The 25,390-nt window shown below is 38.4% G+C and overlaps 3 long non-coding RNA genes across 3 annotated transcripts; 1 reads left to right on the top strand and 2 right to left on the bottom strand.

The window, feature by feature from the left end:
- Positions 1 to 1,649: 1,649 nt before the first annotated feature.
- Positions 1,650 to 6,361, top strand: LOC119780183. The gene is made up of 4 exons (XR_005280351.1): positions 1,650 to 1,873; positions 3,827 to 3,960; positions 6,008 to 6,144; positions 6,243 to 6,361. It is a non-coding gene; the product is annotated as an uncharacterized LOC119780183 (long non-coding RNA).
- A 4,398-nt stretch (positions 6,362 to 10,759) lies between these two features.
- Positions 10,760 to 13,541, bottom strand: LOC119780180. Its single transcript, XR_005280349.1, has 4 exons — positions 13,508 to 13,541; positions 12,098 to 12,264; positions 10,975 to 11,930; positions 10,760 to 10,835 (listed from the first exon to the last, which is right to left on the bottom strand). It is a non-coding gene; the product is annotated as an uncharacterized LOC119780180 (long non-coding RNA).
- A 4,733-nt stretch (positions 13,542 to 18,274) lies between these two features.
- On the bottom strand, positions 18,275 to 19,847 carry LOC119780181. Its single transcript, XR_005280350.1, has 3 exons — positions 19,791 to 19,847; positions 19,185 to 19,300; positions 18,275 to 18,707 (listed from the first exon to the last, which is right to left on the bottom strand). It is a non-coding gene; the product is annotated as an uncharacterized LOC119780181 (long non-coding RNA).
- Between the last annotated feature and the right edge of the window lie 5,543 nt (positions 19,848 to 25,390).

Raw genomic sequence — 25,390 nt, 5'->3', positions numbered from 1 at the left:
TTCAGAATTCTGAGATTAAAGTCAGAATTCTGACTTTAATCTCAGAATTCTGAGAAAAAAAGTCTGAATTCTGTGATTAAAGTCAGAATTCTGAGAAAAAAAGTCAGAATTCTGAGATTAAAGTCAGAATTCTGAGATTAAAGTCAGAATTCTGACTTTAATCTCAGGATTCTGAGAAAAATCTCAGAATTCTGACTTTAATCTCAGGATTCTGAGATTAAAGTCAGAATTCTGACTTTAATCTCAGGATTCTGACTTTTTTCCCATGTTAAACTGAAATAAAATTTAAAAATCAGTTTACTTTTTTTTTTTTTTTCAGTGGCCCTAATCCTCTTCCGTAGGCTAGGCTCTTGTCTATTTCAAAATGTGGAATGTCAAGCCTCTTTTTTTTTTCAATCTTTATTGAAATTACAAAGTATACAAATTCACTGCGAAATTGCAGACGTTGACACATAACAGTAGAACACAGATAGAGTTAGTGTTAATAAAGTCACATCAGGATAGTCTCTGAACATTTATTTAAACCTTTATTTAACCAGGTCGGTCTCATTGAGACAAAATGGCCTCTTTTTCAAGGGAAGCCTGGCCAAGAAAGCAGCAGAAAAGTTACTACACATACACAGACATCACACAACACTCACATAAAATACAATACAAGATAAAAGCAACAGGACGAAAAGTTCAGATTCACATTAGAACAAGAACAAGTGCGATATGAAGCTGCTCCACACTGTAAATAATATCCGTAGAATTAACAGTGAATTCCTGTAAAATCATGACATAAAAAAACTGTAGATGCAAAAACAATGAAGCATTGTGTAATTTACAATGATAAACTGTAAAACTCCTAACCAAATAAAACTGTTCATTTTACAGTAAGAATATGTTGAATAGATCAGAATTTTTTGTATAATTAGCAAATTAATGTAATTTAAACACAAATTAACTGTAATGCCAAAAAGAAGTCATACAGTTAAAATTACATCATTGTCCTGTTAAAAAAAAAGTCAGTAGCCTCTTTGGCACATTTCATAAAACGAGTTTTTGCCTCGGCAATCGCCAGAGCCGCTTGTCGCTTGGACTGCCGATACCAATCAGCTGCCTCTGGAATCCCACAGGCAGGGAGCAATGTGTCCATTAATGGTACTCATCATAAGGGGTCTTTGGGCTGCGCTTCGACTGATCCCTAAACTAATTTTGTTTACCATTTCGTAAAACTCTAAACCAAATAAAACTGTTAATGTGTTTAAAAGACAATACTTTTTTTTTTAAGAATAAATTAGGAAAGGGAAGCTTTATGTAGGTCTAGTTAACACGGGATGCCTATCCATGATATTTGAATGGAAAACACAGCTGAATCAAACCATGGCCATCTGGAAGAGGACTTATTGAATTGATTCGCTGCTCTACATATATTGGAATTTTTCATGGAACCAATCATTGGTAAGTAAACAATTCTATTTTCTGTTTATTCCTGCTATGTAGGTTAGTTTATTTTACAAATACTTTGTTCTTTGCAGGAGAATATCAAATTATTTTGGTTCAATGTTAGCTCCGCCCATTCACAGGCTGTATTTGCGCATCAGCGTCAAAAGACAATTTTGTGAAACAAAACAGCGCGTTTTTATAGATTTCAATGGCTGATAGGCGAACTTCACATTGCTACTGGCTGCTAGCAGCTAATAGCTATTTTGCCTGTTTCAAGCTCCCCACGACATGATTCATTGTCATTTTTGCGGGAGAACATTGCACACGTTAAAGGGTTCTGTGTTGCATTGTAGGGTTGTGATGTTCCATTATGTGGAGGACACTTGCCTGGCTAGAGAAGTGGACATCAACAGAGTTCCCTTGACTCCCACGATTGTTGTATGTGGTAAGTTAACCTCACTCACAAATATATCCCAAATTTCTTAATTTCTAATTTAAATTATGTTCATGCAGCATCTGTAATTGTTTTTGTCTCCGCTGTTAATTTCAAATACCCCCACTCATTCTCTCACACACTCACTCACACATTCACATGAACACACACACACACACCTGCCTTCCTAAGACTGAACACATGCTCTCTCATTCACACACTGACCTCTATCTCTTATTTGTTTCAGTTTTTTTTAGATGAGTTTTTTTTTTCATTCGCATACATATAGTACACACACTTGGTTTTACACTTGAGCTACGAGTTACTGACATGTTGAAATGTTCCCTAAATTGCTGCTGTTTTTTTTTTTTAAATAGGGCAGTCCTGCTATTCCTCGAGACGGATGCTGAGTATGGATCAAGTCATCGTGAACAAGAACATCTCTTCTTTCATCTCGGCCTTGTGCATGATGTTTGGCAGCTATTACTGCTTTAACATTCATTACCCATCCACGGTTGCATCGACCCCGGAATTTCTTCAGAGGTATGTTATTTTATTTTTTACAATTGTTTTGTTCTATTTATTTCTATTGTTCTATTTAGCAACATGGGGTTAAGTGCCTTGCTAGGGGCTAGCTTCAACCCCTGACTTCTGTGGCTACTGGCATGATAACCAAGTTTCTTTACCCCATCGCCACCACCATCTTAGTCAAGATAACTGCTCTGTAGCATTGCTAACTGAAATACAATGTATCAAATAACATGTATCAAATAATGTTGACACCTTGTTAAACTAATTGCCTGAGTATTTTTTAGCAAAAACGATTTCATTTCATGGGCAAAATGACATGTTCTGCTCAAAGGACAACTTCGGTCCATTTCAACAAGAGCTCTATTGCTCAAGCTACTCGAGACTTGCCAGTACTGAAGACGCGAAAAAGTTTGGTCCAACTTGTATAGGTTTATTTGAACAGAGAATTAGCTCTGATAGCTAACCCATGGGGGCAGAACTTTACACTGTGTTTTATCATATCATTTGTTTAAATTTTGTATATGGCTGCTTGCACAAACACACTGTTTTAACCACTTTTTAAGCATTTCTAGTCATACACATTACAGTGTCGTGTTGTATTGTGTCGGCTGGTGTTGCATAGCTTTGGCGTTGACATTTGGAGCGTTAAATTCACAATTTAAAGTTATGTCCCCATGGGTTAGCTGTCAGTGCTAATTCTCTGTTCAAGGAAACCTATAGGATTTAGACCAAAATTTCTCACGTCTTCAGCCCTGGCAAGTCTCAAGTAGCTTGAGCAATAGAGCTCTTGTTGAAATTGACCGAAGTTGTCCTTTAACTGAGGAATCTATACATTATACCAAAGGTGTCTGGCATCAAGAGGGAAAAAAAAGACATTGATATGTCAATAGGCAGAGTGTAGTGTCTAATGTCTATAGGCCTTAAGGTGCACCCTCCCATAATTCAAAGGAACCAACTTTCTTTTAAAAGTCTGATCATACTGAGCATGAATCAGAATGTTAACACTGAACATTTTGGGTTGCACTACATGTTTCAGGTAGTCAATGTATTTCCATACATTGAAAATGCAATGGAAATGCATTACAGGAACATGACTCTCCATGAGCTAGGGGAAGGTGCAATGCAATTTGCAATGTTTGGAAAATACACTGACTACCTGAAACATGTAGTGCAAAATGTTCAATGTAAACATTCTGATTCATGTTAAGCATGATGAGACCTTTAAAAAAAAAAATAAATAAAAAAAGTTGGATTATGTGGGGGGTACACGGTTGGCCCCTTAGCTCCCCGCCTACCAGTTAAACTTTAAGTAATGGAAAACTGCAACCCGTATTCTCACCTTTTTTGTCTTTTCCTTTGTACTGATTTGACTGGTTGAGATGGTTGTATCATTTATAGTGGTATATGTGTTTCTTCTCTCTTCTGTTAACCTAGATGTTTCTTCTCTATTAATCCGGAGAAGGGGACGAAAGTGGAACAAACAAAAACAAAACGGCTCCATGTGAATCCAAGAGTCCTTACTTTGATTCAGGACTTCTCAGACCATGAATGGCGAGCTATTTAAAAAGGTATGTGTGCTAATGCTACTGCTGTCCTTGATTATTGACTGACTTTACTAATGGAGATTATGTATTTCTTTCTCTTCTCTATTCCATTAGATGTTCCTTCAAGTGACCGCAATAGTGAACACCCATATGTTTCTCTAGATGTTCTTCTAGAAGCAATGCAGTTGCTGAGAAACTAGTCCATGCATTTGTTACTTCAAGGCTGGACTATTGTAATTCTTTACTATCAGGAAGTCCACAAACTGTAGTTAAAAGCCTTCAGCTGATCCAAAATGCTGCAGCCAGAGTTCTAATGAAAATTAAAAAGAGAGATCATATCTCGCCTATCCTGGCTTCTCTTCATTGGCTTCCTGTTAAATCAAGAATAGAATTTAAAATCCTCCTTCTCACATATAAAGCCTTAAATGGCCAAGCTCCATCTTATATCAGAGATCTGATTGTTCCTTATGTTCCTAACAGAGCACTTCGCTCTCAATCTGCAAGTTTACTAGTGGTTCCTAGAATTTCTAAAAGTAGAATGGGAGGCAGATCTTTTAGTTATCAGGCTCCTCTCCTGTGGAACCAACTACCAGTTTTAGTCCGTGAGGCAGACACCCTGTCTACTTTTAAGGCTAGGCTTAAAACTTTCCTTTTTGATAAAGCTTATAGTTAGAGTGGCTCAGGTTATCCTGAGCTATCTCTATAGTTATGCTGCTATAGGCTTAGACTTTTGGAGGACATAGGGACCCCCATTTCATCATTCTGCTTCATTCTCTCTCTGTTCTCCTATTCTGCAGAATCTGTTAGTTCAATCTCTAACCTTCTGCTCTCTCTGCTTTTCCTCAGAGTAGCTTTGCCTCGTCTGTTCCTGTTTGGCTGTGACGTCATCCTGGAAAGAAACATCAGCTGTGCTGCTTCTATCAACACCCTTGTTTATAGATGTTGGAGATCGGCCTGTTTTCCAGTGTGGTCCTGTTTCTCTGACCGTGACTGAGTGGATGTGCTTTCTTCGTCCTCTGGCATGGGAGCTGCCTTGGAGCTCGTCTGCCTGGCTGTGTGTTTCCTGGACGGGGCCGCCTTTTACAGCTGCTTTTTGTATCTCTGCTTCTGTCTCCTTGAACCCCAGTCGGCCTCGGCAGATGGCCGCTCACACTGAGCCTGGTTCTGCTGGAGGTTTCTTCCTGTTAAAAGGGAGTTTTTCCTCTCCACTGTCGCTACAAGCATGCTTAGTGTGGGGGATTGTATTTGAGTCAATGAGTCAATGCAATCAACTGGTTTTCCTTAGATAGAAAACTTTGTATCAATTTGATCTGGTTGAACTGTAAAGTGCCTTGAGATGACATGTGTTGTGAATTTGGCGCTATATAAATAAACTGAATTGAATTGAAATTGAATTGAATTGAATTGTTAATCTAAGCTTCTGTAACTTGGTTCATGACCTTTTCAACCATGAATGGCGAGCTGTTTGAAAAGGTACAGTACAGGCCCAAAGTTTGGACACACCTTCTCAATCAATGTTTCCTTTATTACCATGTCTATTTCCATTGTAGATTCTCGTTGAAGGCATCAAAACTATGAATGAACACGTGGGAATTATGTTCAATGCATCCAGAGAGTATTCACACCCCTCTCAATGTTTCAGCATTTGTTGCATTGCAGTCATGTCCTTCAGTCAAATAAGTTTATTTTTTCTCCCTGATCTAGGATCCGTGCCCCATAATGACAGCAAAATACAGAATTGTTGAAGTTTTGGCAAATCATTAAAAAAACTGAAATATCCACATGGGCATAAGTATTCACACCCTATGTTATAACACTCTTGCTGTCATTATGGATCACTGAGTCTAGATCAAGGAGAAAAAAATTAACTTATTTGACTGAAGGAGATGACTGCAATGCAACAAATTGTGAAACATTGAGAGGAGTGTGAATACTTTCAGGATGTACTGTACATAATTCCCACGTGTTCAGTGTACGTGTGCTAATGCTACTGTTGTCCTTGATTATTGACTGACTTTACTAATGAAACTAATGGAGATTATGTATTTCTTTCTCTTCTCTCTTCCATTAGATGTTCCTTCAAGTGACCGCGACAGTGAACACCCATATGTTTCTCTAGATGTTCTTCCAGAAGCAATGCAGTTGCATGTTAATCAAGCCTTTACCATGATTCACAAGCTCTCCATGAATGGCGAGCTGTTTAAAAAGGTGTGTGTGCTAGTGCTACTGTTATCTTTGATTATATTGACTTTGCTAATTAAACTAATGGAGATTATTGTGTTTGTTTCTCTTCTCTATTCCCCTAGGTGTTACTTCAAAGTGATGGAGCCGATGAACACCTATATCACCTTTTTTCGTGGCTCTATATTAACAAGGTTCACATTTATTCACTCACAATCCCTCTCTCTCACAAACAGAAGTGCAACCACACACACACAAACACACTTTAATGATCTTTCTCATTATTTTTTCAACAATAAATTTGCGTTATTGTGAATTGTATATTGTCTGATGAGTGGTTTGTTACAGCTTGACTTTTCATTTAGAAGTAATTTGAAGCAATGTAGATAGTAAGACTGTAAAATATATATATATATATATATATACTTACTGTTGTTTTTCCAGAATGATTTTGTTAAAAATACAGTACAAATGTAAACATCTTTAAAAAGAAATGTTGTTTTTACCGAAAAAAACTGGCAGCTGTGGTTGCCAGAATAACCCCGTTAAAAATACAGTACAAATGTAAACAACATTACGAAACAACTTGTAAATTTCACGTCCTAAAACTGCTTATTGTACACTGAATAACTGCAAAATGTACATTTAGTCATTATTTATTGTACATTAAATCCCAGTAAAATGTACAAGTTGTTCCGTAATGTTGTTAACAGTTTTGTTGTATTTTCTACGGGATTATTCTGGCAACCACAGCTGCCAGTTTTTTTCCGTAAAAACAACAGATTTTTTTTTACAGTGCAATTTCTCTCACACGAGTTTTCAAAGATCCAAGGTTGATCATCTCCCTTAGCTTTAGAGTTTTCTGCAGTGCATTCCAAGCAGCAGGTGCAGCATACTTAAAGCAGTGCTTACCAAGTTCAGTGTTAACTTTGGGCAAGGTTAATAAATAAAACTCATTGGAACGTAGGCGGTAATTCAGGGTGATGCAGCAGGCCGCAGGATACAGAGCAGGGTGAATGGATGGAAAGGCCTTATCCCTTGCTCACACTGGCTCCGGTGCAGTTACCGAGCGGACGGAGACCGCAACTCCCGCACACCCCCTCTCACACTGCCCTTTTGACTACGGTGCGGTGCGGCTCTGCGGCTCCGGCAACAGGTCCGGAGATTTAACAGAAGTTCACTTGAGTTCACGTAACTTCACGCGATAACACAGCCCAAATAAAGGATTTTTGCGAGAGCTTGTTGCGGAGGGCTCCGGCACGCCGCAAGGATAGCTTTCTTGCGGAATTTTCTGCAGCGCCGGAGTGTCTCGGTAACCGCAGCCGGACAGCTCAGCAGCCGGTGAGAGAGGTTTACGTCTTTTTAATGACTTGGAATCACTGCGGCGCCGCACCCACCGCACCGGTAAGACCGGCGTCGGTGTGAGCCTGGGGTCAGAGCAGGATAGATGGAGCACGCCTCTAAAGCAGTGTATAAGAAACTGCTGTGTGCTGCTGTGATTTAGGACCAATCTCAAGCCCCACCACAGCACCTCCCGGCAGAAAGTCAATCAATCGCACCTCACAGTTTCAAAGAGCTCAGAACAAGCCACAGCTAGCAACCAGTCCACAAGCAGATGGAGCAGGCCAGAGCATAAGGCAGATCAGCCTTCCAAAGCAGACAAAATATAAACACTCCACAGACCTTTGAGAGTTGGCCATTTAGTTGGCCATAAATCCTTAGATAAAAAAATCCTTAAAATCCACTAAAACAAACAAACAAACAAACAAAAAAAACCACTAAAACAGACAGGCACATGACAGAGACAAAGGACATGCTGTTATCTTGGAAGGGGGGAGGAGTGCTAACATAAACTTGATATCCAAAATTATACTTTCTTTATATTAGCATAGTTTTACTGTATTTCTAAATATTCTTATCTGTAATATGAATTTGTAAAATGTAATATATGAATTTGTAAAACATAATATGCTTTCTTTGGGGCATAACCAAAATGTACCACTGACAAAAAACACTGCTATGATGTAATTTTAACTGTATTGAAATGTTTTTGGTATTATTTTTTGTCTATGTTTAAACTTCAATAATCTGTAAATTCTCCAAAAAGTATGATTTTTTTTTTTACAAATTCTTACTGTCAAATTAACAGTTGGATTTGGTTCAGCGTTTTACAACATATAAATGTACATTTTAACACTGCTATGATGTAATTTTAACTGTATTGTAATGTTTTTTGTATTACAATTTATCAGTGTTAAAACTACAGTAATTTGTAAATTCTCCTAAAAAGTATGATTTTTTTAACATATTCTTACTGTCAAATTAACAGTTGGATTTGGTTCGGATTTTTACAACATAGTAATGTAAATTACACACGGCTTCATTGTTTTTGTATTTACAGTTTTTTTATGTCACGATTTTACAGTGATTCACTGTTAATTCCACAGACATTTTTTACAGTGTGCAATGAAGGAAATGGTGTCAAATGTTAAGGGGTCTTAAAATACTTTCTATACCCTTTCTTTATACATTTCCTTACACCAGCACACTGTAAACCCGAATAAGTTCAAAAAAAGTAAGGCAATCAGTTGCCACAATTCTTTTGAGTTCTAAAACTCATACATTTGAGTATGACATAACTTATATATTTTGAGTTTATTTGAAATGTAAATTAAGTTAATTAAATTTATCAATCAAGTCAACTCAAAATTCTTCAGTTTATTCTACTCAGAATATTTATTTATCTTTCTCATTGAAATAACTACAGCAAATTTAATAATTTCAAGTATGAAGACTCGGGATTTTAGGTTCACTGAACTTAACATTTATTAGTTTTTTCTTTCAATCTTCTCATTAAACATGACTCAAAAGCATAGACTTGTTACAACTCAAAGTCATTTCACTCCAAACTTAAAATATTTGTGGCAACTGATTGCCTTAAAGATAATAAGTACTCTTGACACAAAAGTAAAAAAAATAATTTGGTTTTTTCTATTCTGAATTTTTTCATACACCTTTCTGTTGTATTTTAAACACAAAATATATATAAATAAATAAAAAAGAAAATTAACAAGTCTACTGGACATTTTGTTAATCTTTTGACATAAACCATAGTAAAAATATTCAAACTCAGAAAAGCTTAAATTACATAATAACAGATCTTTATGTCACAAATAATTTAGAAAACTTTTAAAACAACATTACCAGGGGTTTAGAGAGATTTGCTCATATGAAACAATATTTGAAAAACAACTGACAAAAGAAAAAAAAAGAATTAAATACAGAAATAAGAAACATTTGTTAAGGCACACCTTTGGCCATCTGGTTGTAAACCTGCAGTGCAGCAATGTATAACAAATTGCTTATAAATTCTTCACAACCAAATATGCAAAAAATTCAAAACTGTATCTGATTTATTTATAGCAACTTCAAGAAAGATTAAGAATATACTGTATGTGTATAAACACTTAATACACTCCTGTATTAGTTAAAAACAAAATTAAAGTACAGGCAGCGTCAACTTTATGCCATTTGGCTGAAAACCAGTTGAGTAGAGCAGAACTTTAACATTAACAATGAACAAACATGGACCTGGCGACTGTGGACTATGCTCTAACAGAGTGAGCTATCAGAATCCACCACTACTTTATGGGTCTTGAGTTACACATATAACATCAAGTCATTTTTAAGAGTCTGCAGCTTAGGTGATAGTTTAGAGTTATCAAGACCAAGCAAGATTTTCTGTGTGAACTCAAAAGTGTTGGTGAGTCCCTTGGGATAGCTGAGGTGTAGAGCATAAATCAGTCCAAATATTACCAGGAAGGCATCAGCAAGCCTGGGAAGGTCAACAACCACATCCCCCTCTAGGACGACAGAAACTCTCACTGGGTGGTAGTGAACTGGACTTGCGGCATCGTCACTGACAGCTGTAAGTAAGGCCACTCATGCATCCCCCAGGTCTGGTTCATCCATACCGTCCTTAAAAAAATGAAAGGGGGATCATATACTAAATCACATTTACAGAAACTATGGCTGAAGCGATTTTGATTACAGATGATCGTCCTATTATTAAAAATAAATACACCAGTCTAAAAGACTCCTGTTCATTTTGTTGCATTGTGCTCTTGTTTGCTGAGAATGAGAGATGACTTTTATGTGTACCACTGTTAGGCTAATGATGGCTACTTGATTTTCTTTGCAGCTGACTTTTCTAAAGCCCTACTGGGCAGGCCTGAGATCTCTCTACTGAGACTTACCACACATGATCTGAAGAATTCAGAAACTTCCTCATGTAGATAAACAGGAAGGGCATGGAGAACAGTGGTCCGTCTCGTGTGGACATCATGTATTTCCGGAGAAAATAAAAATAGTGCAAATACAGTTCATTAGTTAAAGCCAATGCCAAACAGTTCCAGCTAATTACCAATTACCAAAATCTGCACATAAATCCACTATGATAGCCTGCTGACTCATCTGATGCAATTATGGAATTCAAAAGCTTATTTTAAGCAATAAACTACCAACAGTAGACCTGTGAAATGTATAATCACCTGTGCATCATGGACTTTGAAAATGTAAGCCAAAGCATCAGCAGTCTTTCCAGTTTTGGAAGCTTTCTGCCTGAATAAAGCCATCATGCAAGGAGTGTGCCGATCAAGCTGGGCATAGAAAGTGTTTGGGAGGTTCTGGTTTGTTATCCTTTGGAACTCTGCATACACCTGCATTGAGGAAAGGGCAGTACAGTAATTCTTATTTTTTCCTTAAATTATTTATTTAATGATTAATGAAATTTGGCAACATTACAAAGTGACATACAGTAGCAAATATAAAACCAACAAAAGAGCTGATCCACATTACCTCAGACTGCATATGAAGAGCTGGCCAGAGGTCCAGTAGCTCTTTGACTGGTGGGCATGACATCACAATACTCTGTCGTCGCAAGGCAAATGTGTCTGCATCATTTGACTGATAAGAGGGAGGTTTCTCTCAGTCTTCTTTACTTCCTCAACAATAGCCTGCCTCAAATGGTCAAGACTTGAGGGATCCTGTCCTTGAGGAAAGTTGGGCAGAAAGTTGACCTCTGCACGCTTAGGTCTTTTTATGTTGGAGTGGGAGGGTTCGTTGTCAGGATTTTTTTGGCTTCTTTTTCCAGCATTTACAGTAACCTCCTGACATCCAGCTCTTCTCATCTTGGTCCTATAATTTCCCATTTTAAATTTGATGCTGTTTTTCCATCCACTCCATCCACTGTCGGATCCTACTTCCTTTAAACATGGGTGTGTCCTCACAAGAGCTTCAGCCACCATTGCTATCTCCTTATCACTGGGGTAGGCCTTGAAACCATATATGGTAGATGCCAGTTTGTCTAAAATATTGTGCTTTTGGTCCCTTGACAACTGTAGAGGTTTTTTCACTCTTTTCAAATTTAGCATTCCCATCTCTAAGTGTCAGCTCAATATCAAATGCAAATGTGGGAATCTGAAATGGACCTGGAGGCCATCTGCTGAGACGTTCTGGGGATGACACATCTAAAAGGGTATCAGTAGATGCAATAGAACTGGATTCATGTTTAAGTGAAATATGAAGACAAGCTTTTTGTGGCAACTCCTTTATGTCAACAAGGCAAGTGAGTTTTCCATCAAAGTCTGGATCTTCGTACTTCAAACTAAAGTCACAGTCCAGTTCCAGCTGTTGTTTTAAAATATCAATCAGGGCATCAACAGAGGCTGGACGGGAGCTGAGTTTTAATTTTCTCACACGGTCCGCCTCGATGACACGAAGGATCATGTTTTGTGGGGCTTCAGCTGCCATCACTAATAAATGAAAAAAATGTAGAAGTTAAAAACACATCAGCAAATGGACATCATAGCACATTTATAAGGCTTTCTAAACGTTTAAAATCATGAATGACAACTTCTAATATGTTCAGCATTAGAACTTTCTTTTCTATAAAGCATGCTTTATACAAAAAATTACTTACTGTAGAGTGGTCTTAATTTTGTCTCACTTGTATAAACCTCTTGGGAGTCAGCATCAGCAAGCCCCCAATCTTGTATGCACAGAGTGGGGTTGTATCATTCAAGTCAGATTGCAGGTGGATAGACAAGCTCCCCTGTGTGGCTGACAGCTCATAGGATTGAAGATGCTCTACATACCAAGAGTCATAATCACAACAGAGAAAAGAAACATTGTGATTCACAAGGTAGATCTGTGTTAGTCTGCAAAACTTAGGCAGTCCCCCGCTGATTCCAACGGAAACAAACATTCCAGTGGTATAGTCTGTGCCATCAATGGTCACCTTTGATGTACTATAGATAGTGTCACTAGTTGTTTGTCCTCTAATATAAGTCTGAGCTACTTCTGCCAGAGCTGAAACCAGAACAGAGTCAACCCTGGATGTTTGTATTTTTGGTTTGAAAAATTATGGTGAACCAAGGTGATAGGCCATCATGTGTTGGTGTCGGATTGCCAGTGTCTTCAAGACATTTTTGAAGTTTTGCGCATCTCGGGTGTTTTATCTGTATTTTGCAATAAAACACTCTGGACCTGGACTCAGTTGCCTCTGCCTAATTTTTTATCAGTGTCTGAAGACTTTTTCTACAGCTTATAAGAACTTTGAATTTTTACAAAACTTAGTCCCAATCTTTAAGTCGTTAAGAAGAGAGATAATACACGACAAGCGTGGAATCTGTAATATTGTGATCATGTCTCTTCAATATGTCATTAACTGCATATTTGATTAATGGCTGAGATAAAGAGAAGATCTGATTCATGTGATCAACTATTTCTTGTGTAGCTGAGTTTGACACATGAAGGATAGACTGCATCTTTAGAAATAAAGATGCAGTCTTTTTAGTGCTGATGTATCACACTGCTCATCATCCTGCATTTTAAGTGCACTGAAATTGACACTCTTCTTCCATAGTTACATTAGAGCTGGTGGCTTGGAGATTCTGAGTATCCTCATAGACAATGTCGCTACCAAAGTCTGATACAATATTCCCTTGATGGAATCTACTTTTGTGGCAATTAAATGAGGAGTATACGTTTGTGCTATAATTACAGTCTTTGTATGGACATACCACTGTCTCATGCTTTTTTAAGTGTGTTCTTATGTGACTAAGGAGCACAGACTCAGAAAAAGGTTGCTGAAATGTGCATAAAGGACACTTGAAGGTGACAAGTTCCTGAATCTCCTTTGCACTGCTCTTACGTTCTTGCGTATGATATCTTGACAGATGAGTACTCAGTGCACTAAGTGTCTGAAATGTGCACATGCAATCATCATGGAGACATGGGAGTGGGCTAATTTTTGAAAAGTGGCTGTGCTGCAGTCTGCAGTGTTTTAATAAATATGTCCGAGTGGTAAAAGAAGCTGAACACAACTTACACTGCCAAGTCATATTTGTTGCAGGTGCAGCAACCTGAAAACCCAAACATACAAAAAAATATTATTTTACAGGAAACCTGTCATGAGGTTTAAACCTCCTTCAAAACCTGCAGTCATATTCCTCTAAAGGAGTACAGCAAAATACAAAAACTTTCATTAAAAAAGTAGATGTGAAAGATACCTTTTAGGCTATTCTGTAACATTTCATATTATATTGAAATTTTCTTTAGGTTTTTACAGCACTAGTGACACGACAGGTCGGAGTCAAACCTGCTTCAGCCACGTTGAGGGCTAAGGCTATGGAGGGATATTTGTGCCATCGGTTTGAGCATGCAGGAACCAATCCGAGCGCGCAATGACCGGTCTGGCGCACGCTCAACTCTGAAAAACGCGCTCAATACCAGCTGTGCGCTCGGGCTGTTTCTGCGCTCGCAACTTCATCAATGTATGTAAATGACCCATACCATCAGCCAATCACGCTCAGCTTCTTTTCATCCAATGAAAGCATTCGTTCCTTCTTCTTCTTCATCTTCTTTCTATCATGGCAGATCTTTAAGGTGTATACCGCCACTTACTGTTCATGAGTGTGTAGCAACATTGTTTTACATGTATTAAATTCTATTTTTTAATTTTGTATTCTGAAGATAACTAAATAATGCTTTCCTTACTCTATAAATATCCTTTATATTTCCTTTATTTCCCATTAATCCTTTAAGACTCCATTCTTGGCCTGTCCTTTCAACTACTCTTCTCAATTTCTCCCTTTCAGGTTCAGATATTTTACAGTTCATCAATACGTAAGCATTCGTTGCAAATACTGCCGTAGCCCTCCGCAACAAGCTCTCGCAAATATCCTTATTTGGGCCGTGTTATCGCGATAACTTCACGTAACTTCACGCGTGAAGTTAAATCTCCGGACCTGTTGCTGGAGCCGCAGAGCCGCACCGCACCATAGTCAAAAGGGCAGTGTGAGAGGGGGTGTGCGGGAGTTGCGGTCTCCGTCGGCTCGGTAACCGCACCGGATCCAGTGTGAGCAAGAGGTTAGGGCAAAACATTGCTCGGTTAGCGTACACGTAAGAAAAACAGCTTCAGTGCAATTCTTTCCATCTAAAATCGCAGCTGACTTTTCACGTGAAGCAGGAGGACTACAGATTGAGCTGTTTGTACTACAAGTCAGGGTGATCGTGACGTCACATCCGGCCACTGGGACATTCCCTTTCCGTGTAGCCGTGTTTTGTTAATTTGTTTTTGGCTATGTAACTGTGTTTTGCTGCTTGCAGTTTTGTCTTTGCACTTGTACAAGTGTTTCGGAACGGTCACATTTTTTTTAGATGTAAATTTGTTTCCCTATAATGTATTTTTTTTTCTCTAAAATGAAACTTTCTCTCACCTAAAATCTAACCTATTTTAAATGTGAATTTGTTTCCTAAAATGTAAATTTGTTTTTAAAAATGTAAACTTTTTTTTCAAAAACGTTTAGACAATTAGTATATTAAATGAGAACATTAATAGTGAAATATATTCCAATCAGTATTAATTTATGGGAAGTGCTTTTATTATGAAATGGGAACCAAGAAACTGATTTTGTCTTTATCTAAAATCTAAATGTTGATCTTCATTTTATTTATTAAATGATCAAACTGAATAATAAATTCTTTGTGATCCTCTCAGTAATCTCTTATACACCAACCAGGTCCTCAAGGACCACAGTTCTTATTTTAGACGTTTTCCTGCATAGACCTGAGTGAAATCCAATCTAAATCTACCAGCTGTATGAATTATTTAGGGCTTAAGTGTCCAGGTGCCTGCAAACATCCGGTTTGACGTTCCTTCACAGCATGAGGTTCTGATGAAGGGTTTGTTGCCATCAGGAGGCTCCAACACAACAGCAGGACGTGGACGCTGTCCCCCGTGGAGGAGGACACTGCAGAACCTCACTACCACCACTCGAATGCAGGATGAAATCTGCAGATGGGCAGGCTGAGAATGACCTTGCTCCCACACACAGGCATAAAAAGCTGATTAACAATGTAGAATCAGAAAGGCAGGAAGCAACTCTATACATGGAGATAAGAATGTAGGGAGTATGATTCCCCATTCTGTGGGAAGTATTATCAGTCCTTTATTATTCTCAGTCATGATTAATGATGTTTTTACAGAAGTAGATCAGGATGTTATGCAGTCTTTATTTGCTGATTATGGAGCCTTTGTCTAAAAAAGGGAAAAATGTAAGATTAGTGTTTAAGAAAATACAAAATGCTATTAATGCTGTTGAGAATTGGGCTTAAATTCTCAGCTAAAACAAAGACTGTTGTATTCTGTAGGAAGAAAATTGAGGAAATTGATTTAAAAATGTATGGAGAAAGAAATAAAAACAGTGAGTAAATTTCGTTTTTCAGGAATCATGTTCTACTCCAAGCCCTTATGGGGGATCAGGTTAAATATATTGAAGGGAAATTTTAAAAAGTTATAAATATAATGAAGTGTTTATCAGAATTAGATTGGGGCCCAAATAAAATAAATTTAAAAAAGATTGATGTTGCCTTGATTAGATCAGTGTTGGATTACGGATGTGTAGTTTATAGGCAGGCTGTGAAAACAGTGATTAGTAAATTAGAGATAATTCAGAATCAAGCTTTGAGATTATGTTGTGGAGCCATGAAGACATCTCCATCTTTGGCAGTGCAGCTGGAAATGGGGGAGATTCCTTTATGTTTAAGACAAAAGCAACTAATGTTGAATTATTGGGTGAGTTTGCAGGCAGGGGCGGATCTAGAAAAATATTTATGGGGTGGCAAGAGGGGGGCAGGAATTTTTGAGGGGTGGCAACATATGGCATTTGTTTACACTGAACTTAATCACAGTTATCACAGTTTGGTGAAAATAGTTTGTACATGTATGTGTTTCATGTGAAACAGTTCATATTAGAAATACATCATACAATGTGATCTCACCTAATAGGAGATAGAAGAATAATAACACTACTTCTAGAGGGGCATTATGACAGGAAAGGTATTAAGGTGAGACACAGGTGCTGAGTGGCAGATGTGTGAGATTGACTGTCAGAGAGGCAGCTTTGCAGCATTTGCACAAGAAGAAACTATAGAAAGAAAAAGTTCCCCATCAGAGATCTATGGACTGAGCTGGACTAAAGTGAGCAGAACTACACAGTAGAAATAAATGGGTCAAGGCACCCGAACAAGGTACCGGACATCTATGTATTGTTTGCTCTGAACACACATTTATCCCATTTTTTTCCTCAGTAACTTTACATACAGCAGTTAAGGCTACATGAAAGGGACATTTCATGCATGTAGATCTGCTGTAGATAGAGCTGCTGTATCAACAAATCAACAAAAAGGCAGGTACTGTGGCTGCGTCTCAATTCGCAGGCTGCGTACTTCCGAGGACGCAGCCTACCTAGCCTCCGGAGGACCCAGACTCGGTAGGCTGCTCCGGAGGATCCTCAGCCGTTGGTAAATGGGACGGTCTAGCCTTTGGAGCACTTCCTGGTTGCGACACGACGTCATCACGTTTACCCCAAACACAGCGCGAAACAAAATCCGACAGCTCGAGAAATACGTAAAGAACCAACAAAAAAATAGATATGGACATTTTTATTTTTTTTTATTTACTTGTTATTGGAGGAGGAGAGTCGGCTTTGACGGCTTCGGCGGCAGCAAAACCTGCGACGGATTTTTCTCAGGCTGGCAGAGCGCAGTGGAGAGGTAAGATCTACCTGCTATTATTCTAACCCACAGGGCCCTGCTAATGATCAGAATATACCAGCTATTAAATCAACGCTTGTCAGCAGATTGATGAATATGTTTAAATATCAAGTTTTATATTTATTTGTAAGTTTGTGATTTATTTGTTTGTAACTTTAGTAATTTGAATTGAATAGTTAAATGTGTACAAACCCTGTAAATAACTGACTTAAATCACTACTTTCACTATTACTAATGTTGTGTTGAGAAGCCAGACTGTTGAGAAATAAATCATTTTTGTCTAATAAATCATGTAATAAAGATAAGGAAAAAAAGATAGATCACTGAATAAAAATAAATATTTTTGTCTTTTTTTTTTCTACAGGTCATAACAGCCCCAGAGGATGAAGAGCAGGACGACATGCCAGAGGATGAGGAAGGGAGAAGGTGTAGGAGGCAGTCAGTGGTGCTCACTGGAGGGACCAGCTGTCTGCCGAGGTGTCTGACCTGGAGGAGGGTCTACCCTGGAGGAGGGTCTACCCGACCACCGTTACATTTAGATGGCAAGTAGAATCACATTTTAGCTGTTCTTATTTAAGGGTTATAAAAACAGTTTTAGTAAAGTCATTATTTTCTGCGTCTTCTTGAACATTTTTAGTAACATGGCAGCCATCGATTGGATCAGCTGTGGAGAGAGGCAACCCCCACCCTCCAGATGATGTCCCACTCGCAGTCAGAAGACTCCAAGCTCATCTGTGTGGCATCCCATCCAGTCCAGCAGCATCACCAGGGACTCCTGCTCAGTCACAATTATATATATATATATATGTTATCTAGTAATATTTACTGTATATCTTTTGTAAATAGTTGTAGTAGTTAATTTTAAAATCTAATGTCAATAGTTAAAAATGTTTAATAGTTTATTGTAAATACTTGCTTCTCTAAAAATAAACTGATGTCACTGAGAAGTTGTTCTAAGTTTACTTAAATTATAAAGAAGTGATGAAACAGATCATGTAAAAAGGTTAAAAGACTTTAAGAACACACCGACAACAATAACTTTTATAAACAATTTAATAATTTAATTTAACCATAACAGCAACACAGAACTTCAACTTGTTAAAAAAAACACCAAAAAAATAATAACATCTGTCCACCATCCTCTCCAATAAATGAAATAATCCGTCCATCCTTTCCCGCCTCCCTCTGCCATCTGATCTCCTCCCTGATTAAATCCACCAACTCGTCACTCCTTCTTCTCTTCCTCCTTTCCCTCCTCTCTCATCCTCATTCTCTTCCTCATCTTCACCCCGATGCTGCCCAGCCTCTGCAGCACCTGGCCCTGGTGTGTCCTCAGGGATGGAGGCAATTAGGACAGGTGGGGTAATAGAGAGCCTCCGTCCTAATACCTCATCCATGAGGACAAACCAGGGCCAGGTGGCAGCAGTAGGATTCCCACTGACCCGCTGCCCTGTCCAAGGATCTTTGCATTCCTAAAGTAGAGGAAAACTATTTGTATCAACAGATGCTATTTTCTGTAGTGTTTCTTTAAAGCTAGAAAAAAGGAAGGTTTCATGATTTGGATGGATTGATGAAATTCTACAGAAAAAGACTTTGGAATGGTAACCTGGAGATTACTTAAAGGGGAAATTAACATGAATATAATAAATGAAAGATGTAATTTCCCTACACACACACATACATTATATATATATATATATACACACACACACACATATATATGTATATATATATATATATATATATAGGTGTGTGTGTGTTTCATTACATTATCCAAACCTGAACATACTTTGTATTTTTTTTTTTAAGTTGTCCCACACAAGGATCACTTCTATCACAAATATGAGATTTACAAAAAGTGGCATCTGGGCATCATTTGATGTGATCAAAAGATTATATTTGTACGTTGGTGTTTGAACAGGACTTATTTTAACTTGCGTGACTTTTACATAGAAATGCAACATGTAGATGGAATTCTGCCTCAACTCTTCCCTCCATCCGCCTGCAGCAGTATCTTTGGCCCCGATGATGAGGTGGTCATTTTATCCACTCCTCTGTCTGCTCCCTGGAACAAAATGACATGTAACGCATATTTCTGTTAAGTCAACAGGCAAAATGACTGTTCTGTATAATTACGCAGGTATTGTTCTTCAAGTGAATTATACTTTAAACCTTATTATACTGTACTGTAAATAAACTATACGTTATTGAGTATGAAAACAAAACGTTTGCAGCATTAACAGCCCAGTACAGCTGGACTAATGTTATTTCTTCAGCTGCATTAAGCTTTAACAGCTCTAATACTTTGTAATAATCTGTTTGAGAATAAATAGATCTGATTAGAGAGGGACACGGCTATCAGTACAGTAAGATGTAGGTTAAAATAAAAAATAGTGACATTTGTATGAAGGCTTTTAATTGTTGATGAGCATCACGTATCAACAGGTTAGCTCTTAGTTTTAGCTTTAGCTGCTCCTACACATTCCGGTGGCTCCGTTACCGTCATGTATTTTAATAGATGTTCATTAAAAAAATTTTTTAAAAAAACTACTTACATTTAAAGGTGTTCTCCGCACTACTGTCGGCGCTGCTGCTGCTTTCGGTTGTCCGTAATTTGAAGAAAATCCGACTTTCTTCTTCTTCTTTTGAGGCGTCACCGGCCTCAAAATGCGTACTACCAAGTATGCAGCCTGTGAATTGAGACGCACCCTGTATGTTACATTAAAATCTCCACCAATCTGAAAAGAAGCAACATAAAAATACATTTAGCTTCCAGTCTGAAAAAGTAGAAAACATTTAGTGAGTAGGTTCATACGGGTCATTTCTGGAGAGTTTCATACTATGTATACAAAAAAAGAAACAACACTGCTTCACATTAAAGGGGATTTACACCAGTATCACACATGATTTGAGTACAACCAAACTTGAGATCCAATGCCTTTGTGCGTTTTGATTTGAGTTCAACCAAACCTGATAGTCTCTTTTCTGTTATAGTTAACCGTTAATATTTCTTTATGAGGCTGAGACGTCAGGCCTAACTAACATCATAGATAGAGAAATAATGCTCTTCAACCTGATTTTTATCATCTGTAAATCAGCATTGCAGCTATGCTAGCAACATTGTACTTTCATTATGATTTAATTTCTCTATAGATAGTTAATCAGTGTTTACCTGTTTCTTCCTGTGTCTCCTCTCCCCATGACCCCTGGCTCCCTCGCTTTGCCCCATTCGGTTTTCAAAACTAATCAGTCTCAGTCACTTTTGGGTCATCACGTGCTGCATTCACTGCAGTCCAACATTGGAAATTAGCGGTCGTAATTCTCAAATGATCCATAATTTATAAGCCTCGCCACCCCTACCGCCAACTGGGGTGGCAGCAGGGGAGGCAAGGCTGTCATTTAGGGTGGCATTTGCCACCCTATGCCACCCCAGTAGATCCGCCTATGTTTGCAGGGACATAAGGAGGAGAATAATCCAGCAGTAAGAATCCTAAAACCTTGCTGGGAGAGTGGAAAAGCTAAAATAGACTGTTTTGCCTGCAGCAGACAAATTCATCAGGGAAATAGGCAGACAGGGAAAGAGATACTGTGCTGCAGTGTCTTATCCAATTACACCATTTTGGTTGTTTCCACATGCAAATGTAGATCTAGAGGTTTATAAAGAAATGCAGATTAATAAAGATAATAACTGGGTAGATTTAGGAAATGACAGGATTAAGAGTAGCTATAAATCCTTCACAATTAATGATACAGATGGTTCAAAAGATTGAGTTTCAAATAAAAGAGGATTTGCTTCTGTTATTCCTGAACTTGGTGTATTTAGAAAACAAATAACATCTGATGATTTAGCTGTGGATACAGTGGAAATGTTAGCCATACTTCTGGCCTTACAGTAGGTAGAGCAAAATAACATTGAAACAGTTCTGATATGTTCAGATTCATTATCATCATTAATGTCTATTTTAGATGTTTCATCTGAAAGCCGTATGGAGTTAGTATATGAAATTTATCAAGTTCTATTTAGAATGACCCAAATTAAATAGAGATTAGGTTTATGTGGATACCTGCTCATAAAGATATAGAAGGGAATGATATGGCACATCATTTAGCTAAGATGTCTTTAAAACTAAGTAGAATTATGGAAATAGCATATTGTAAATCTGAAATAAAATCAATCATTAAGAGCTAAATTAATTCTGAATGGCAACAATTGTTGGAAGAAGGAACTAAAGCTCGTCATTTATTTCATATACAAAATAAAGTAGGGAATATGGAAACAATAAGAAAAAATGAGAAAGAACAAGTAGTAATGACAGGATTGCAGCTTGATCATAGTGGATTAAATCAAATGACACTTGATAGGTAAACATCCAGCCGCTGGTTGTGAGTGTGGTAGGGATATGGAAACAGTAGAACATGGAAGAATTCATTGTGGAAAGTATACAGTAAGTAGAGAGAAGCTAAAACAAGAAATTAGGAAATATGATATAGACACATTAAAACTTAATAAAATATTAGTTATTCATAAAATAAATAAAGCATTTTGAAGGAAACAGGATTATTTCTAAGAATTTAGATTAAAGGGAGCTACTCTGGTCTACACTCCAGCACAGTAGATGGCGATAATACATCTTAACGTCAGATGTCACCCGCCAGTAAAAACCAGAAAGAAGAAGAAGAGGAAGTGACGTCACTAGCAGCTAGCAGCATTAGCTTATCTTCTGTGTGGAGTCTGGCTCTGTTCGAAAACCTAGGACGTGTCCTCCAAGGACGCAGTCTACCTAGACTGGATCCTTCGAAGTCCTTGAAAATAGGGAGACCGGAAGAGTTTAGGCTATAAATTCGACCAGGTCCACCCTTCGGCGGGTTTTACCGCCGTATGCTCTGTTGCTTAGCAACCATAAACGTGACACACAAAGCAGGAAAAGAATGAATACAGAAGTTTTCAAAACTGTTTATTTATTTCTTTTTTATTGTGAAGTGAACAAAGACCACACTCACAAGAATCCAGAGTGGAATAAAGGTTTCAACCATTTATTTGGAACAAATCAAATCACATGTAATGATAGAAACCTTAGTCAGTTAAATAACCTGCTGCTGTCATTCTGCACATCTCTGATGTTGCTGCTATTTTCAAATTACTGTAAAAATGTCCATAGCTGCATATTGGTTATTTATTCCCCAGTTTTATATTGTTAAAACACTTTACAGTATTTTATTGTTTATATTTTAACTCTTCCCTATCATGTTATTCTTATACATTTTTCTAAGGTCCACATTTGTGTGACCATTTTCAATAATCTTTCTGCTGCTGTAAATTTGCTCATTGTGGGACAATAAAGGGATTTTCTATTCTATTCTATAAAAGGGCTAGAAAGATATAAGTAAATCTAAACAATGTATTTATAAAAAATATATCTGCAAAATCTCTAATATTCAACAACAAAAAATACGTAGTTAAGCATATTGTGCAAAACAGCAATAAAAAGATAAAACTCCTATCAGATTTATAGTTCCCACACTGCAGATCTATTAGAATCTGTCCTTAAATTCCAGCCAAACCCATTTACACAGTAACAGATAAAAACCTTTAGATAAATCAAACTTTACCGCCACATATCTGACTCAATAACCATTAAAACAACTATTTTCATTCATTTCAGACGGAACTATTAAATGACTTGTATTATATTAAACTGAACTTCCAATTTTCACCACTGTTCGGCGCCAAGTAACCTTTCCTCTGATCACAGCTTGCTTGGTCTCGCAATGAATCCTGGGATATCCAAGAATACCAGGATACATCAGACCCATCCTTCAAATCGGGCAAAAAGAAAGACGCATTTTAAGGCCGCATAACGAGGACTCTTGGAATCCGACCAGACCTCGGCGCCGCGCTATGACGTAATCGGCCTTCGAATCCGGTCTTCTAAGGATGCGTCCTAGGTTGCGTCCGTTGTAGAGAGGCTGATAATCTGGGAGGGTTTGCAGTGAGAACGTCTTCAGTCCAGCTTCAAGGAGAGTTTATCAGCGAGCAGTTAACTCCTGCTGAAGAAACATTCACGGAGTTTAAAGGAAGAGAGAAAAAGTTCAAAGAAGAGAAGATGGAGGATCAACATCTACTGCTGGATTTCACCAGGATCCCCCAGATCATCTTACACCGGATAGGTAGGAAACACCTGGTAGAAACGATTCCCTGATGATGCACACTGGATTTTAGCCTCATCTGATTGGAAAACTGATTAGAGGAGATCAAGATGCTAAGCTAAAGCTAACTTCCGGCTGAGAGTGAGACACATTGTTTTGATTAAAAAAAACGCGTTGAAGATGGATATTCAGCAGACATTTGCTCCGGTTAAACCTTTGGTTCACTCCTGGTGCACTGCAATCAGAGGAAGCCGATCCACATTTAAAGTGCACCCCTATTATAGATTTTACAGTAAAGACACGGCGTGATAAATGGGCTACATCAGGTTCGACTTCCGGTTTTCAAAATAAAAGTGTAGGCCTAGATCTTTTCATTGGTATTTGTCCTATTTACAAAAAATTAGAAATATTTAGAGACTTCATATGCAAAACTAAAAAGTGTTTCTCATGAAACCAGAGCACTACTGTGATCTATTATAGATGTTGTGTTAATCCACCACAAAACCTGGAAACTATTGAGCAAAATGGCCAATATTTACACATAAATATTATTTCAAAACTATTAAGAGACTTGAAATTAGGGGTGGAACGGTTCACAAAATCCACGGTTGGGTTCGGTTCACGGTTTCGTGGTCACGGTTTTCGGTTTGGTTCGCTATATGTTGATTGTTACACCGAAATCCCATAAAAAATTATTAAATTAATTAAAAATCCCCCAAAAATTAATGAATTGTAATTATTTTTAATGATCCGCGGAAACCCTGGATTATTTCTGCATGTTTTGCTGCTTTGAATTTAATCATCTGGCGCATGCCCTCTACCATCTCCAAGGAACTCAGAGCGGAGCGGACGGGAGCCACAGTGGAGGCTGTAGGCGTTGCTTTGCGCCGGCGGTCTGGAGCGCAGCGGGGCGGAGCGCTGACGGAGTATGAGGGATTTCGGGGTTAGCCTGACATGTTGGTCATGTTGCTGTTAGCATAAACAAAACGTGTTGCACAATGCTTGCACACTGTTGCACTTTTATCCACAGCTTTCTTCCCGCCGTCATCGTAGGTCACTCTAAATGCAAAGTGGTCCCATACAGCAGACCTATAAAGTGCTGCTGGCGCGTCTTCCAACTCCTGTTCTTTCCCACTCGCCATACCCACACAATTCTCCACAACAACTGATGTTTTTCTGCTACACCCGGCTACACTGCTTCGCTTCTTCTTCTTCTTGTTTACTACTGGTGGTTGGCTTTGGTCGCAGTACCGCCACCTTCTGCTCTGGAGTGTAAACGCTTCGCCTATGAGAAAAAGGAGCAGCGCATGAACCGAACGAAACACACGCAAACTGAACCGAGACGGTCGAACCGAACGGTTCGGACGGTTTTCATAAACCGTTACATCCCTACTTGAAATGCATAAATAAAAAGTATAACTCTTGAAGCCAATGGAGATTCAATTCAATTCAGTTTATTTATATAGCGCCAAATTCACAACACGTCATCTCAAGGCACTTTACAGTTCAACCAGATCATACAGTCAAATTGATGCAAAGTTTTCTATCTAAGGAAAACCAGTTGATTGCATTGACTCATTGACTCTTCAGCAATCCCTCACACTAAGCATGCTTGTAGCGACAGTGGAGAGGAAAAACTCCCTTTTAACAGGAAGAAACCTCCAGCAGAACCAGGCTCAGTGTGAGCGGCCATCTGCCGAGGCCCACTGGGGTTCAAGGAGACAGAAGCAGAGATACAAAAAGCAGCTGTAAAAGGCGGCCCCGTCCAGGAAACACACAGCCAGGCAGACGAGCTCCAAGCCAGCTCCCATGCCAGAGGATGAAGAGAGCACATCCACTCAGTCACGGTCAGAGAAACAGGACCACACTGGAAAACAGGCCGATCTCTAACATCTATAAAAAAGGGTGTTGATGGAAGCAGCACAGCTGATGTTTCTTTCCAGGATGACGTCACAGCCAAACAGGAACAGACGAGGCAAAGCTACTCTGAGAAAAAGCAGAGAGAGAG

This window comes from Cyprinodon tularosa, unplaced genomic scaffold (assembly GCF_016077235.1).
Source record: "Cyprinodon tularosa strain WSP-4 unplaced genomic scaffold, ASM1607723v1 ctg1567, whole genome shotgun sequence".
Taxonomy (NCBI): domain Eukaryota; kingdom Metazoa; phylum Chordata; class Actinopteri; order Cyprinodontiformes; family Cyprinodontidae; genus Cyprinodon; species Cyprinodon tularosa.
Note: the sequence above shows the minus strand (reverse complement) of the source record. Positions and strands in the feature narration are given on the sequence as shown.